Source organism: Gouania willdenowi, chromosome 9, assembly GCF_900634775.1.
Source record: "Gouania willdenowi chromosome 9, fGouWil2.1, whole genome shotgun sequence".
NCBI lineage: Eukaryota > Metazoa > Chordata > Actinopteri > Blenniiformes > Gobiesocidae > Gouania > Gouania willdenowi.
Genome location: NC_041052.1, coordinates 12,186,744 through 12,203,738, shown reverse-complemented (window position 1 = coordinate 12,203,738; position 16,995 = coordinate 12,186,744). Strand labels below are relative to the sequence as shown.

Sequence of the window (16,995 nt, the reverse complement as noted above, 5' to 3'; positions counted from 1 at the left end):
AAAACTGCAAAAACAGGCCATTTTATGGCAACTATTACACTCACAAGCCGTAACGATTTCTTTACGAAGCTTTTGTACGAAGATTGGAACGTGTTTAAGGTATTGGTTGCCAGTAAAGCGCAACATGTTAGCTTTCAGAAAGAGTTGGAATTTTTCCAATAGAGCGAGTTTTAACGGAGTTAAGGTCATTTTAATGTGTGCATACTACAATGTTGTCGCCGGTGCTAAAGGGGTTAAAATTTATAGGGAAGGGAAAATTAGTTTTATAGCGCACAAGGCAATTTAATGTGCTTTACATGATTAAAAAGTGAAAAGGAAAACATTTAACAGAACATTAAAATTAGCAGTAAATACATGAAATCAATAATATGATTAAAAATCTCGACCCAAGCTGCAGCGTTCTGAACCAGCTGTAGCTGTTTGATGCTTTTTTGGGCCGTTACGATAGTTCAGTCTGCTGGAGATAAAAGCATGGACCAGCTTGTCTCGTGAAACCTTTCACTCTGGAGATTTATAGGGTTACATTTAAAGACAGAGGAATAGAAACAGCTGGATGTGCCAGTGTGGCATTAGATATCAAATCTTTCTGGTTGATATTGGCCATTCCTAACCGTAAGTATTGTTTCAGCAACTTTTTCCCAGTGAAGACTCAGATCTCAGATATAGATAGAGATAAGAAAATTAAAAACTTAAGATTAATACGATGTTGAGATGAAAACCTGGCTAAAACACACAATAAGAACAATGAAGTAGTTCATTTTTGGAACTGACAACTTGGTTCAAACTTTTTTAAATTAAGAAACTTTGAACTGAACTTGTTCATTTTAAAGTTTGTAAACTGAACAAGTTTGTATATGAAATGAAGCTTCCCAACACTGCAGCTGCTGTTATGAATAATAATCAAGCTCTAGAGCAACACATGAGTGTTTCCCCTGTCTGTCAGCTACAGGCGTTGAAAAATGCAATTGTAGTCACGGTTGAATCTCAACGCAATGTTTTCTTGCAATTTGAATGCAACAAATAATTTTCCAAATTGAAAACATGTTTGTTTTTAGTCACAAAAGCATGTATTATATTCCTCAGTAACAAATTGTAAAAAATGTTATTTTACCTTTGATGATAATGGAGACAGGCTGATAGAATTGGATGACTGGTATGTATTTAGAAGAAAGTCAAGAACTAACTTTTGGATATTTTTGATTTATTATGAATGTGGCTTTCAAACAAACATGAAGGCAGAGCAAATAAAGTACAATCTTAGTTTCTGAATGCATTCATAAGATTTATAGATTTCCTTTTGACAACCTTATTGCATTACTAATTTGTTTGTCAGGTTTTGATTTTCCCCGAAGTAAATAATTTGGTAGCAAATGTTCATACAAAGAACATTCTGCTTTTATGAAGAAAAAAAAAAGAGGCTCTTTTGTGGCTTCTTTTCTCCAAAAAAGTCTCTTAAACATCAGTCAGTGTCGGCGTCATGGGGGGCATTCGCGGGCAGTGCCACCCCAACTGACCCACTGTGCCCCCCCCCCCCACACACACACACACACACACTCTTCCCACTACAGGGGCAGCTTTTCATTAATCAAAGATATCTGATTGGCAATCACAACTGACTGTGTCCATTCACTGACAACGGACGGACGGGAGTCTGCTCCATAGATATAATGTACTGGGGTGTAATTGTTTAACATTTGTGTTATTGAATGTACCCTAGAGCTGTTGTTAGGATCAGCCAATAGAATGTGTGTATGTCTATGGCCTGCTCTGTTGATTCACGGGACGTCACTCACATTGCTGCATCGCGACAAAGCGAGAGCGCAAAATTCTCCTTGTACTTAAGTCAATCGCTGCGCGCCTTCATCCCAGTTACGCACTGTGGGCTGAGCAGGCCTGAAATGTGGGTGTTCCCATTCAAATCTGGCTTTACCCGCATTCTCCGGTGTGCGCAAGTCCTTTTCCTCTTACGTGCCTCTAACCCTGGAATAAGTGCAACGCCCCGATAAGGTGAAACATTATATTGCACTGGAAATATGGACTTAGTTACATTTGAAGCCACACAGACTCGCGTGTCGTGCAGCAGCAACTGTGATCACTCAGCTGCTGCTGCTCGATTAATTAAAACTCTGACAAATGCAGATTTCTGTCCATGTTGGTCACAATGATTCAACTATTTTCATACTATGTCCAACGTAAAGTCACAGTTTGATCCACTACAGAGTGAAACAAGCTGTCATATGCGGATGAGGATGGAGCACAAACTGTTCCCACACATATTTTAATGAGGCTCAGCTCAGGTCGCTTTAAACTATTTATATTTAAAACTGCGTATTATGGAAGCCAATAGTTCTGTTTCACTGCAAACATCCCTCTGCATTAAAGCAGGACACTCTGCGGCCGGGGTATTTCTTCATATCTCCAGCGCGTCTAACGCGGTCACGCTTTACAGCGATGATGATGGTGATGATGATGATGATGATGATGATGATCAAGGAGAGAGATTTTAACTGTGACTCGGACAGAATGCGGCCGATCCTCAGTCACACTGCAATAATTTGATCAAATCAACCTGTCAGATTTTTTTTTAATCAATGAAGGCGTTTCAAATTAAAAGTGAACTTTATCATTTTCACGGATTTCAATGACATTTACAAGCGTTGGGAAAACTCCATGTTTCGTGATTTCTAGACGGCCCAAAAAAAAAAGACATCGCCTCCTTTCCTTCAGCCCGCCTTCATTCACACATACGCGCTTTTGGTCTGCCTTACGCGTGGTGGGCGTGTCAGCAGCCTGGACCGGAGAATGCGCATAGGAGAGAAGCGCGTAACTACAACTGGAAAATATAGCCCTTCATTATCTTAAATTTATTCAAACAAAATCCGGTAAAAATGTCATTATGACACGTAATATACCTTCTCATGCATTCTTTGGGACAACATCACATGTTTTCCCTGTGAATGGATGGTTGACTCATAGTTAGGCCTATGAATTCTTATCTAAGGGTTGAATGCGTAGCAGAGATAGAAATCTCGCACAAAATCTTGTGATACAAAGTTCTGAACTTCACCTTCTGAAACAGAAATGTCAATATAACAGAATATACTATCACCTAAATGTTTAGGGACAATATTACGCATACGGCTGAATGTCTCGCAAAAGTTCTAGTAAACAAACGCAAAATCCTGCGCTACATAATCTTGCGTGATTTCAACCCAACGTTACTTTTGCAAATCTGATGCATAGAAATATAAGACTGATAACAATAGTTACCTCAAATAACCATATTAGACATGTTTGGTACAAATTCAGGAATTTCAATATAATGGAAAATAAATGAAAATGCGTAAACTTTGAAATGGAATTGGAGAAAATTCAATATGAATATTGGAGGGTCAACTGTTGTACAAGTTGAGTTCATTCTGATTATTCATTGATTATTATTGGGGTGTTAAAAACATAAATAAAGGCTTTTAAAGAGTTTTCCCTGTGTACCTGCTCAGTCAGCCAAACACAAATCAAATCTTGTTGCAACTCAGTGCATTTTGAGGACGTAAACATGGTCAAAAGCAAACCGTGACATGGTCTGACATCAGTGACAGAAAAACTAGGGGCCCTGTGGGAAGATGCTGGATTTCAAATGCAAATGGAAGGTTCAGGACTGTGTATACATAATGAATCATCCTACTTTGTATCAAAGGTTCAGGTTAATGCATCTACTTTGGGATTCACATCATCAATATAGACCTACCTTCAGCGCTAAAAACTACATGCTTATAATGTCACTTTAAATTGTAAATGTGTATTTTGCCTGCAGCTCAGTTACAAGAATCACTTTGTTTTATTTGTTTGTGAAGATGATGATATGAAGAATAGTCCAACTTTTTATTTTTATTGTCTTTGTGTGTGTTTTTGTTATATTTTTTTGCTTCTTCTTTGGTGTTTTCTTTTCTTTTCATTTTATGTAATTCTATGTGTCTTTTTGTATATGTTGTTTTTGTGATCATTTTGTGTGTTTTATGAATACATTGTTTTTAATCTTTTTTTTGTTGTTACTTTTTGTACTTTTCTTGACATTTTTTTGCATGTTCTGTGTTTCTGGATTTTTGTGTATTATGTTGTTCTTCATATAACTTACAACTTCATTAATTACAATTTTGTTTTGGGTGCCGCACTAAATTTCCCAAAATTGTATAAAAAAAAATACATAATAGAGATTGATATTATTGATGCATGATATTATCTGCACGCTATCAGCATCTGCTAGTATTGGCATTAAAAATAAGCATTAGACATTAGCCATGATGCAGATATAATTAACCTATGAAATAACGGGCTTTGCTTCCTTAATCAACCCATAGACATCATGTCAGTAGACGCCTCATCGCCCATAGAGCGTGATAGAATATGCTGAATTTTCATTTTCACGACATATACAAGATGATCTTTGCACTTAGGTGTAGGGGACACATTTTGATATTAGTATCAGCCAAATGAGGTGAAAAAGAAAATCTGCATATTTAATATCAGCCAAAAATCTAATATCGTGCATCATTGATTTCTATAGCTAAATCAAGTTAAATTTTCAATGCTAGAGTAGTTTAAACAGTATGCTCAAATAATTAAGCAGTCTTTTGAGATTTTGCCCAATATTGACATGTTTCTGTTTGTCTTCTAAACAGTTGCTACACATTGAACCAATGTTTAATGTCGGAAAAATGGTGAAAATGTGTTGTATTCTCCCAAAACATGAAGGTGAGACTATATTCCGTGTCATATTGGCATTTTCATTTCATATCAGATAAACTTTATTGTCTCTGGAAGGGGGGGTGGGGGGTACCTATAATACAATAAATACCCCTTAAGGCCCTTTATGGCAGTAGAGTGCAGTAAAATCCTAATTAAAATACTATTGTGGCAGTAAAATGCCATCGAATATCCATTAAAATGCCCATATGGCAATAAAAAGTGTATGTTAATGTTGTTTTTAGGTAGATTAATGGAAGTAGGGAGGAAGGACAACATTCAGCAATTACTTTTGTATCTGCTCGCTCTGAACTTTCTTCCATAGGGCAATATTCATATTCTGTATGAAGAAGATGAGATATGGCCTTCAGAATGTTTTGTGCATGCTTAACGACTGTCTTTTCAAAGACAGAGTGAAGTGGCAGGTAATTTTGCTTGCAGATCACTTTCTTGGCACATTTTAGCATTTTTTCAATCTTGCATTGAACAGATAGAGCTATAGCCGGCAGACATTCCATAACCGATCATACTTCTCATAACGGCATTATAGAAGGTCATCATCACACTCACACCAGATAATCTCAGTCTGCGAGCGAAATGTAGTCTTTTAGCACAGAGAAAATCAATAAGTACGTTCTACTTTAAATATTCAATTTGATTCTAACTGCCCTGGGGTAGAATATTATTTCTTTACCCAAAAAAAGGCAACCAAATGGCAGTCCAGCATTCAAAAGACTTAAAGTATTTGTTTAAAAGTTGTTTTGCTGACTGCTTCTACAGTCGTTAGTGTAAAGTGTAAATAAAAAAGGGCCACAGCTCCCTGGAGTACACCTGTACTACATTTTTTGACACTATAGAGTGTACCATTTACCCTAAGTTGGTGTGACCTGTCAGACAAATGGGAATAAAACCCATCTAATAATGACAAAACTAAAGTCTGCAAAGAAAACTTTGGCATAAGTTTTTGTGTTTTTCAGATTTGTACCTATTAGGTGAGATACGCTGAGAATCGCGTCCTCCTTTCGAGATGGTATTACTGGTGTAATTAAATCAACAAGGACTTTCTCAAAGCACTTCATAACAATAACAGTTAATGCCACAGGTTGACAATCGCTGTCCCTTGTGGAGAATTCCACTTGTGGAATTAGAATAGTGGTAGATTTCTCCCACAGGACTGGAACTGTATGGCTGTTTCACAAGGTTCATTTTGTGATTTCCATCTATTTTCTGTTATTGTGGTAAATCAGAGGCTAATGTAAAATTCCCTTTGGGTATATAGTGTTTTTTTTTTTTTTTTTTTTTTAGTGAAAGATAAACATCAATGTTTATATCTGAGATCAATTTCTAAAGCTTTGTGTTTAAGCTGAAGGACCAACATGGTCTTAACTGGTATTATTAAATTATTTCTGCTTCCCAGTGCTGGGATCAGGTGGTCTGTGACAGCTATTCTAACGGCATCTCACTGCCTGGTTTTTACGTCCATGAAAATGCATTTAAACAGATTCTGCCTGAATGTGGCGTCTTGACAAAGCCCAATTTCTCCGTCTTATTTCATTACAGTGTAATAAAATAATCAATCAAGCCATAACTGATATTGAGTTTCATATCATATGGAACAACATTCAAAGCCAACAGCTGGGGCAACAAGTCTGCTGTGTAAGTACATGTGAGAGTAATGTCAGGAATAAATGCTTCGCTTAGCATGCCAAGTATCACTGTAGCATGTTTAGCTTAGATTTTTGGTTCATGCATTATTTCAAGTGAATATGAAACGTAGAACTACATACAAAAAAAATACAGTTTTTCACTATTTTGTCATCAGTTTAGTCAAGTTTTACATTCTTGAGAGTAAGCAACTGCAAAAATATAAGTAGTTTTTAAAATTTAAGACTTGGACACAAGCCAACAGTTTATTAATAATCCTTCCACATTTGTTAGTTCACCTGGTAGTTGTTTGTGTGAAGCAATGATATGAAAGTAATGCGGTTTAAACAGTTGCAGTGGTGCGGGTCATTGTTCAGGCCTTGGATTTGTTTTCAGTGAATCGTGTGCACTCACCTGTGCAGGATAGAGATCTTGTTTAAAGGAGAATTCCTTCTGTTTATGTATTTCGCAGGAATTGCAATACTTGTATTGAATAATGTTTTTGTTTGTTTTACCAGCTGGCACAAAAACCATGAAAAAGTTATCATTCTATTTTTTTCTTACATAATTTGTTTAGCCCTTGTTTCATTTGTTTAAAAACACTTATATACATGTACAGCACAGCCTTGCACCGCCTTCGAGAGTTCAATGTGGGGCAAGAGGTGTGACCTGTGACCATTAGTAAAATTGATGTGGTCAAGCCACCATTGAAAGGGCTTTAATGCACCAAAAAGTAGCCTTGGTCGAAACCAAAGGCCGAAAATGAGAAAACCGAAACACCGAAAGAAATGATTATGCCGAATATTAAAAGATATGTATAATTTCTTATGCGCACTGGTTTACAGAAGATCTCTGTGAAACGTGTTCAGACTCTAAAGCCAAAATCTTTTGATGGCCATATTTTCAGCCAAAAGTCTTCGGTTGCCATATTTTCGTTGCATAACTACCAAAAAGGAATTTACCATTGATGATCCAGCTTTAAGATGGACCTCACTTATTTTCATTTGAGCAAAACTAAAAAAAACTCAGAGAATCTCTGAATATGCAGCTCCTGTATAATATACCAAGTTAAGAGCATTACCTGTGTATTAGAAATATTCATATTTAATTAGTTTTGGTTCAATAAAATCAAATGATTATGGGACATTGGCAAATATCTTACAATGTATGCTTGCACTTTTTGGTGTTCTCAACTCCCATCGATCATGAATTTATATTGGGGACACAAAACCCGATGCACTTTTTTTCAGTGAATACTGGGCAGTCTTGTATCTTTGTCATTTATGAGCACCGTTATAATTAAAGCCACTGTGTACTGTACCCCCTGCTGCTACCACTGTACTTTTCAGTACGGGGGGGATATGCTGTCAGAGGAGCTGACATATATTTTTAATGGTTTTGTCTCTGTTGGTGTGCCATTTTACTAGAAAAAATGTATTTGACTTGCCACCAAGGCAGAGCAAATTTGTATTGCTTATTTTATACACAAGGCAATCCATATGCAACTAATTCATGCATTAATTATTGTTCAACATTTAGAAAACATTAAACAGTTTGGAATCAACAGAGAAATAAAAACCCATCTCCAATTGCTCAAAGAGCCCCAAAAAAATAGTATTTGAGGTTTATTTTCTCCAAACTCACCTGTTTTCTCGAGTTTTAGATTCTAAAACCAGCTGGTTGTGGGACCTTCATGCAAATGCATGACTAGGTGTGTCTGTAGACACAGACTCCACGCCACAGCTGATCACAATAGCGATAGTCTTTTGCTATCCACACACTCTTGTTGTTGTTTCCAGCAAAAAAAATAAATAAAACTGCACATTATAGTAAAACACATGGCTATTTAGGCAGCTATTGTGATTGTGAGTACGACAAACGCTGCTTCAGGGTGTGTGCGGCTGTGGAGTAAACTTCTGAGTCAGCAGTTTCAAACACTCACCAGAGTGTTAAGATGCTAGGTCACTTTCTTGTCATCCTCGCCTCTTCTGACCACATGAATAGTCCATTTAAGATGATTGTCCATTGTTTGACATCAGATCATGTCAAAGGCGATACAAGCTGGATTATCTATATACTGAATAAGTGACAGTATATACTTAATGTAAATATATTAACTGTGGCTAAAGCACAGTGGTGGCCTAGTGGTTAAAGGAGCAGGCTTGTAATCAGAGGGTCACTGGTTTGAATCTCCCTGAGCCGTCACTGTGGGATGTTGAGCAAGGAGCTCACATTCTTATAGGGCAGGAGGAGCGAGGTGTTGTCAGGAGGAGGAGTTTCCGCGTTATGACTCATAAGGTGAGAAAAATCCAACTTGTCCGTTTGAAGCTGAGTTTTTACAAAATGTGGAATAGCAAGGGAGGGCGGAAGCAGAACTTTTTCAACTTTGACCCTCTGAATGAGGTGAAAGAAATGTATATCACTGTAGCAAAAACCATTATAAAGTGTTTTTTTTTTTTTGTTTTTTTTTCATAATACTGCCCCTTTAACCTGGATTTAAAAATGTTGACAGTTTGTTCCACTTCTTTGCACCATAACAAGTAAAAGCACAACAAAAGACCTTAACCATGTGAACTCTGGGTTCCACTATATGACCTGTGACCATAGATCTAAGAGACCTGCTGGGTTCATACCTGACTAACATCTCACTGACGTATTCTGGACCAAACCCATTCACAGATTTATACACCAGCAGCAGAACTTTAAAGTTTTTTTGGAGGCTGACTGGGAGCCAGTGTAAAGACTTTTAAACTGGAGTAATATGTGCTCTGATGTCTTTGTTGTGGTCAAGACTCAAGCTGCAGTCTGTCAGTCTGAGTGAGTCCGACTTGGTCCCAAAAAGATATGGAATGCTTTTATAGACCATATACTGTATACGGGGAAGTAGGCAGACACTGTACAAGACCCTTCATTCCATTCCATAGGGTTGTATGACAGGAAAAGGTCGCTCAAACTGTGAGATTTTTGCCTCACCCATAACAAAAGGTTCTCTCCATGTTTGTGGAACAAGAATCAGAACAAATAATTCCCAAAATCTTTGCTTAATTGACCACTTTTACCAATAAAACTCTGAAAAATATAATCCCGCGGACACTCCTGCAAGTAAAACAGCCGTGAGCAATTTTTTGTTTTCATTTTTAAACAGATTTCTCTCATATGTGATGCCAAATTGCCAAATAAAGCAAAGTAAAGCTGGGAGGAATACACAAGCTAAGGTGCTAATAATCATCCAGAACTCTGTTTCTTTACAGAGCTGAGTTAAATCAACAGTTATATCCGAGGTAGAGATTTTTATCTGGGAAGAACTCCTGACTAGTGTTGACGTCTATTTTTCTCTCATCCACAATCTAAAGTGTGTTTTCCATAATATGAGGATTGAAAGATATCTTACTGTAAGGTAAAAAACAACAACAAATAAACATCAAAAACTGAAGTAATCTAAACTAAGCTTTATACAACTTGAATTACCTTAGTATTAGTTGAATTAAAGCTTACTCAACAAATATAAGACGGTTGAAAGTTGTTGTTTCTATTTTAAATATGATCAACGACTGTACTTGCATATTATGTTTGGATAAGGTACAAAATCCATTTTCATGTTTGAAAGAAAGTTCCCGGCTACTCTCCAGCACAGTGGTTTAATCCTTTTTACCAGTCTTTGTGAGTCCTGGGATGGATTGGTTGTAGTGTATGAACAAAAAATTGCGAATGAGACAATCTCATATCAGCAGATGACTGAGATTCTCTACAAAACCAAGCTGCTTCTTCTGTCCCTACATTGGATATTTCTCTTGAGTAATTGTTCGTCATGTCAAAATTGTTTTCCCCATAGTGCAGATGTCAGACTGTCTGACTGATTTATTAGAAAAAATTCCAAATATGTGATGCAACAACAAAGCCATGGATGCCTGATGCTCATTGGTGCATGGAGACGTAACGTGTGGCACGTTAGGTTGGTTCTGTTAAATATGTTTTACTTAAAGCTGCTGGACATAAAAAAAAAAATTGATTAGATAAAGACAGTGTAGGATCAATAAATTGAAGATCATTTTGCTTGAAAATAATGTATAAGGTTAAAATGACGTTAGAAAGTTTTTGATCTGCATTGTAACCATTAATTACTAGTTTTTTCTTCCATCGTTGCTAACTCCTCTTGCACCATTTGTTCGATTTTGAAAATAAGCTATCAAGAAATTCAAAAAGTTCCTGAGATTTATGCTTGTACTTTTAAACTTTTTGAGTAATTACTTATTTTCTTTCCCATTCATTTCTGTTGGGAATTTCATTTTTTTCAACTTTTAAACCATTCATTCCCAGCCATTCTTCAACAAATTTTGACCATTCAACCTTTAACATGTATAAGCTACTGCTTTCAACCCATTTGAACTTTTTTCAACCTTTTGCTATTGCTAATGTTTAGCTATTGCTAGTGTCACTACCTAATCCTTTCACGGAGCGGATCCTTTCAGATGCTGGGACGTGATATTTCAATGTAAACCGACCATTCAACGTTTGTTAAATATTTTAATCGTACAAATGTAAATGTGTGACTGTTTTGTGGTGTTTTTAATTATTAATTAAAAAGAACAAAAAAATGGATAAAAACACAATACACAACATTGACAATCAAAATCCAAACAGAAAATAATAAATTGGAATTCACTCAAAACATAAATTTCTAATTATTTTTAAATAGTAGGGTTTCATCTTTAAACTAGTTCACAAACGGCCGTAAAATAGGCCGACCGGATGTAGACGCGTTTCACGCATGCTTTAAAGGATCTGAAAGGATTAAGTAGTTACAGCTGGGTTAATGCTTAGCTAATGCTAGGTTAGTGTTAATGCTGGGTTAATGCTAGGTTAATGTTGATGCTAGGCTAATATTAATGCTAGGTTAATGATAACGCAATGCTAATGCTAGACTAATGCTAAAGTTTTGTTAATGATATGCTAATGCTAGTTAATTCTAAAGCTCATGTTTGCTTATGCTAATGCTAGTTAATGCTTGCTAATACTAATGCTAATGCAAATTCATGTTAATGCTTCCTAATGCTAAGTTAATGCAGTGCGATGCCAGCCAGCACCTGCATCCTCACTTGCATTTTCTTCATGAAGTGCAAATATTCTCGTTGACGTTGTCGGGAAAGTTTTGTGCATTGCATTGTGGGATGTGCAGTCCCTGAAGTGTTTTTACACCATTCTTACTGTCATTTCTTGCGTTTGCCTACAAAATTTCTGCCAAAGTGACTTTCTATCATATTTCCGGTGTTTTAACAGATTGAAAGTTGTGGCGAAACAATGGTGGATGTTTATTTTGGGGCTTACGCGTAAAGATCAGAATCCGACCAAAATTGAATGTTTCGTGGAATGAAGGGATATCATGAGGAATAATGGGAACAAACTAGAACAAAAATGGTGTCAAGCAAATCACAAGGAAAACATGTTTCTATGCGTCCGTCTACGGGTCTCCACATCCCACAATGCAATGCATTGGGTTTTTTTTGGATTCATTGTGAGGTTTACGCTATTTAATAAAGCTATTGTTGGTAGCAGCTTTTAGAATTTTAAAAACAAAAAGCTTTCGGAGCTGGTACGAGAGTAAAATGAACAAAGTCTATTCCTTCAATTCTATCTAAACTATCATGTGCATAGAATATTACACACACATTTAAAGTGTGTAAATTCTAACAACCATGTTTCAGCTATTCCTTTGATAAGATCAAATAAAAGCCGACTTTAATCATTGAAATTTTTATTAATTCATAATGCTCAGATACATTTTTGAAGGGATGGTCTTTAACAATACTAATAATTAAAAAAAAAAGTTGTGCGAGAGGTGCACACTAATACAAAATATACATCTGTGGCTTCTCCCTATTCAGGTGATTTCACCAACCTTCAAATTGACTTTAAAGGTAATTTTGAATCATTCCCACATATTCCCAAAGAGACAAGCTTTTCAAAAAGTGTCCTCCAGCAGCAGACTCTGCATTTTTACTACAATACCTCAACATACAACATAGAAAAGTGTGAAGAATGAGTACTTCACGCTTTACATTCACAGGATTCCCTCACAGATAAGTCAAAGCAAAAGCCTCGACAGCTGAGTGTGCCTCTGATTTGATATCTGACTCAACTCCCAGGTGAGGGATTCACCATCAGCAAAAGTTGTTTATAAGGATTTATATTCACTCTACAGTAAAAAAAAAAAAAAATGAAATGAGGAAAACTGCTGAACCGACTGTTGTCTGTGTTAGAGTGAATGCTGATCTAATCGGCTGCAACGGAAGATATTTTATACGCTACGTTGGAGACAAATGATGCCAAAAGGGGAGAAAAAATATTGCAAACTCTTGCCTTAACTTTGGCATTTCTGTTTTAAATAGATTTTAGGAAAGTCATTTCTGAGTAGGGTTTTCAGTCAACCCCAAAGGGGCTTCAAATTTACTGTAACAGTAAATGTGTGTGTGTGTGTGTGTGCAACACGTTGTATTAAAAATAATGATTTTGCAAAAGAGAACTTCATTATTAATCAGTAAGCAAAGGGGATTGTGTGAGAACCGCCTATTAGAAATAACTTAAACATGTTAAATATCAATTTAATGATGATAATTTTGATGCCTTCAAATTCAATATATATATATTTTTAAATGAATACAAAAAACATTCAAATTCACAGAAAAAATGCACAAATTTACTCTAAACACAGTGATAAATGGGCTTCATTTATATAGCGTTTTATCCCCACCGAAGTAGTCTCTAAGCGTTTTACAATATCAGCTCATAGTAATAATAATGAATTTCAGTATATCTCCTTGCCCCGCCTGTAAATATGTGTATATATATATATATATACATGTATGTATTTTTTCTTCTTTATATATTGTTTTTTTCTATCTATATATAGCTTCTATTATTTGATTGTGTTTATTTTAGCTATTGCACTTTTTTCAAGTGTTTTTCAGGTTTATTTGTGTGTTGCCTTCTTGTTTTTTTTAGTTTATTGAGCTGTCATGACAGTACATTTCCCCACTGTTGGATAAATAAAGAATACCTCACTCTACTCTATAATAATGTATCCTTTATTAACCACTGTAGTGAAACACCACAGTGTAGCGCGCAGGGAGCATTTAGGGTTAAGGGACTTGCTCAACATCCCACAGTGATGCCCAGGCCCATTTGAACTGGTGACCCTCCAATTACAAGCTCGTTTCCTTAACCACTAGGCTACCACTGCCCTCATTCACCCATTCACACTCTCATTCAGAAACCAGTGGGACAGAGCTGCCATGCAAGGCGCCAGTCGACCACTGTCTTTGCCCAAGGACACTTGGACATAGACGTGTATGGCACTGGGTTTAAACCACCAACCTCTTGATCAGAAGACAAGCCCTCTACCACCTGAGCCCCAGTCACCTACAAGATGACATGAAGATGCAGGAGAGGATGACAGTCTATATCTGATGATCCTTTTTGCATCTCATTAGCTGTGTGTTTCTTGTTCTGATCAGCTGGGATCAGCTTGGATCACAGTGATGGACATTATGCTGCATTGACTGATTCCTAATTGGTTCTTGACACTTGCCAACTATTGACTCGGTTCATTCTTTCCCTGACGAACTTCAGGCTCATTAACTGCATCACCCCTAAAAACACAGACATCTGTGTCGTCTGTGTGTTCTCAGAGATTTGTGTCAGTTTGAAGCTTTAAGTCTCCACGTTTTAGCTGAGGAGAGAATTTGGAATGCAGTGTAGCTTTGCTGTGATCTTGCCAGTAAAGAACAACAAGAGTTTTCTGTTGCCTGAAGCCTTCAGAGGAGACGGGTATTACAGTAGGAAGCAGCTGATGCTAAATCTGCGAAACATTCAGCACTGTTCTATCAAAGAAGCTGCTTGAGCTCAGTAAAAAAAAGCCTCTCGCGTAAGAAATAAAGCAACACACAACAGAAAAGGTTTGGGAACCAGTGTTTTAGGGAAACCAAAAGCCGCACAGTGTGGCCCACAATGCTTTGCGTGGCTTTTGAGATGGCAGCCCCTGAAATATTTAGGAAAATGAAACTCATTTTGCTTGGTAAGGTTGTTTGAGTACAATTAAAGTCTTTTAGGCTTTGTTTGTGAACACATCGAAGCACTTATCTCAAACTCAAGGCCCGGGGGCCAAATTTGGCCCTTTAGAACATCCAATTGGGCCCGCAGGAGATAGTAGAAATGAGAAAACATGAATTATTGTGTAAATTACCAAATATTTCAGTTGTAAATATGTCAAGTTCACAATTTTCATGAAACTCCACAATATTTTGAGGGGCTTGCAGTTTTCCCATGCTTGTATTACTAGAATGCAGTCATTTTTATTTTGCAAATTGTGGAAAATTCCTCTAAAATAACACAATTTGGTTACAAAATCAAGAAGTGGTGAAGTGAAAAATAGATGGGACTGATATCAAAAACTAGGGCACAATCATGTTAAAATCGCTCTTTTTGCCCACACCTAAAATCTGTGTCCCACTTGAGATCAAACTGGTCTGCATTTGGCCCCTGAACCAAAATGAGTTTGACACCCCTGCTTTAGAGCATCTGTATCGGCCCACAGGACAAAGTGGAAAATGACAAAAAATGTATATCTCAGCCTCTTCAAATACACATGAATACAAATGTACAAATTTCCCAGGCTTAAATCACATGGTGACACTCATTTTTTTAAAAATTCAAATTGATATAAAAAAATAAATACTTTTTTTTTTTTAATCCTGCAAATATCCTAAAAAGAATTCTACTAAATAAAATAACAATTGTTCATAATATCAAGCAAATGTAAGTAAATTTAAGTTTAATGTCACGTAATGCTTGGATATTGTCTGTCTTATATACTTTTTATGTAATTTATACCTGGAAGTGCAAACTAGGGCACAATAATGTTGAAAATTGCCTAAAATCTGATGAAACTGGTCTGTATTTGGCCCCTGAACTAAAATGAGTTCAGCTCCCCTGTATTAGAGGATTCTTTTCACCTCTTTGGTGTGAGTCCGAAGTGCTAACTAATGCTCCCTATACTATCAAAAGAATACGTTTTTTTTTTTTTTTTTTTTTTTTTAATTATTAGAAACATGGAAAAAAAAATCCAATGACAATTCACAGAATCCGATATCACAAGAAAAAATAAACTGATATTTTTATCTCCAAAAACTTTTGGGAGCAGATTGCACTTCAACATTATCTGAGAGTACTTTAAGAAAACGTATTAACTATAGTGCAAGATTGGAAAACATTCTAAAAACTAAAATAAATATGAAAATATACAATAATAGGTAGGTAAAAAATACAATATCCATTACAACAATATAAAAAAACAACAAAATAAAAAGAGATTAGCATAATTTAAAACTAAGATAAACAAGGGGATTACAATAAGTTGTATTCAGAAACAAGTAAACAAAAATCTTCAGCTTGGGTTGTGTTGACCTTTTTCATGCTTTTTTGAAGTACACCATGATGGGGGGGATTTTGCCATGCGTGATTTATGTATATAGAATTGGGCTATTATTATATTATTTACCAGAAATTGATTTTTTTTCTTTTCTTTTTTCAATGAAAATTCTAATTTGTATAGTTTTGAAAGAGGAAAAAAATCTATGTTCACAGATTATCAAAAGGAATACTGATAGTCACAATGGTTAAGACCAGTGCTTAATTTGTAAATCTCTCTCTCTGAGTCGCTGCTATCTTAGCAGCAAAGGTTGCTAAACGTACAGAACACAAAAACCCACAAATACATAATATTTACAAATTTTTACACCTATAACATAAGGCCATAACTCCTCCTAATGAATCAGCAGAAAATGTTCTTACCTTTTATTTGTCAAAACAACCCTGGAGAACTTTGTATCCTTTTTTAACATATTTCACAGACAAGGCCTACCTTGTCTTTCATCAACCAACAGTAGCAGCACCTGAGTCCTCCTCATGTCCCTGGATAGTTCTCCTCCTGTGTCCTGTCTGTTGGAGGCAGGTTCACCTGCATTAGCATCTTTACTACAGGTGCTGCTAGTTGCTAAGTTAACTGCTCTCTGTGCTGCTGCTGCTGCTGCTGCTGCTTCGCGATTTGCACAGAAACAAGCTTGGACTTCTTTGCCTCAGGCTTAGCTTCACTTATTGGCTTAAAAAAGGTCTTTAAACTACCTTTTTTCTCTACCAAGCTGACAGAGAAACCATTTTGGCACGTTAGACGTCGCGTTGGGGCGTGGCTTGACTTTCCCCTCTCTTCCTTACTCGTGCTGTCTACATTAAAATGTCCAGTGATTTCACTTCAATAAAAGACACAGCTGTCAAAATATAATACTTAAAAAAATCTAATTAAAACACATAAAAGCAAAAAAAAGGTGTTGTAATTACTATTATTATAATTTTTTTTAATGAGGTGCTGGATCCAATCAAATAAATACCGGTCAAAATCTGGGAGGTGCCGAGTCTTGCTCCGGCAGTATCCGGCTCTGGTTAAGACTGCTGTTTGATGCCAGTCTTTCAGATGTATCCCCTACTCCAATGCTTGTTAGATGAATGTTTATTTAAACGGCTGACATTGAAAGCTGAGTATTTACTCAGATTATGATT

The 16,995-nt window shown here is 36.4% G+C and overlaps 1 protein-coding gene across 1 annotated transcript in view; it reads left to right on the top strand.

Moving 5' to 3' along the window:
* The window catches only part of adamts3 (ADAM metallopeptidase with thrombospondin type 1 motif, 3), a 208,010-nt gene that overhangs the window by 37,099 nt on the left and 153,916 nt on the right, over nucleotides 1-16,995 (top strand). The gene's annotated exons all lie outside the window — the stretch shown is intronic.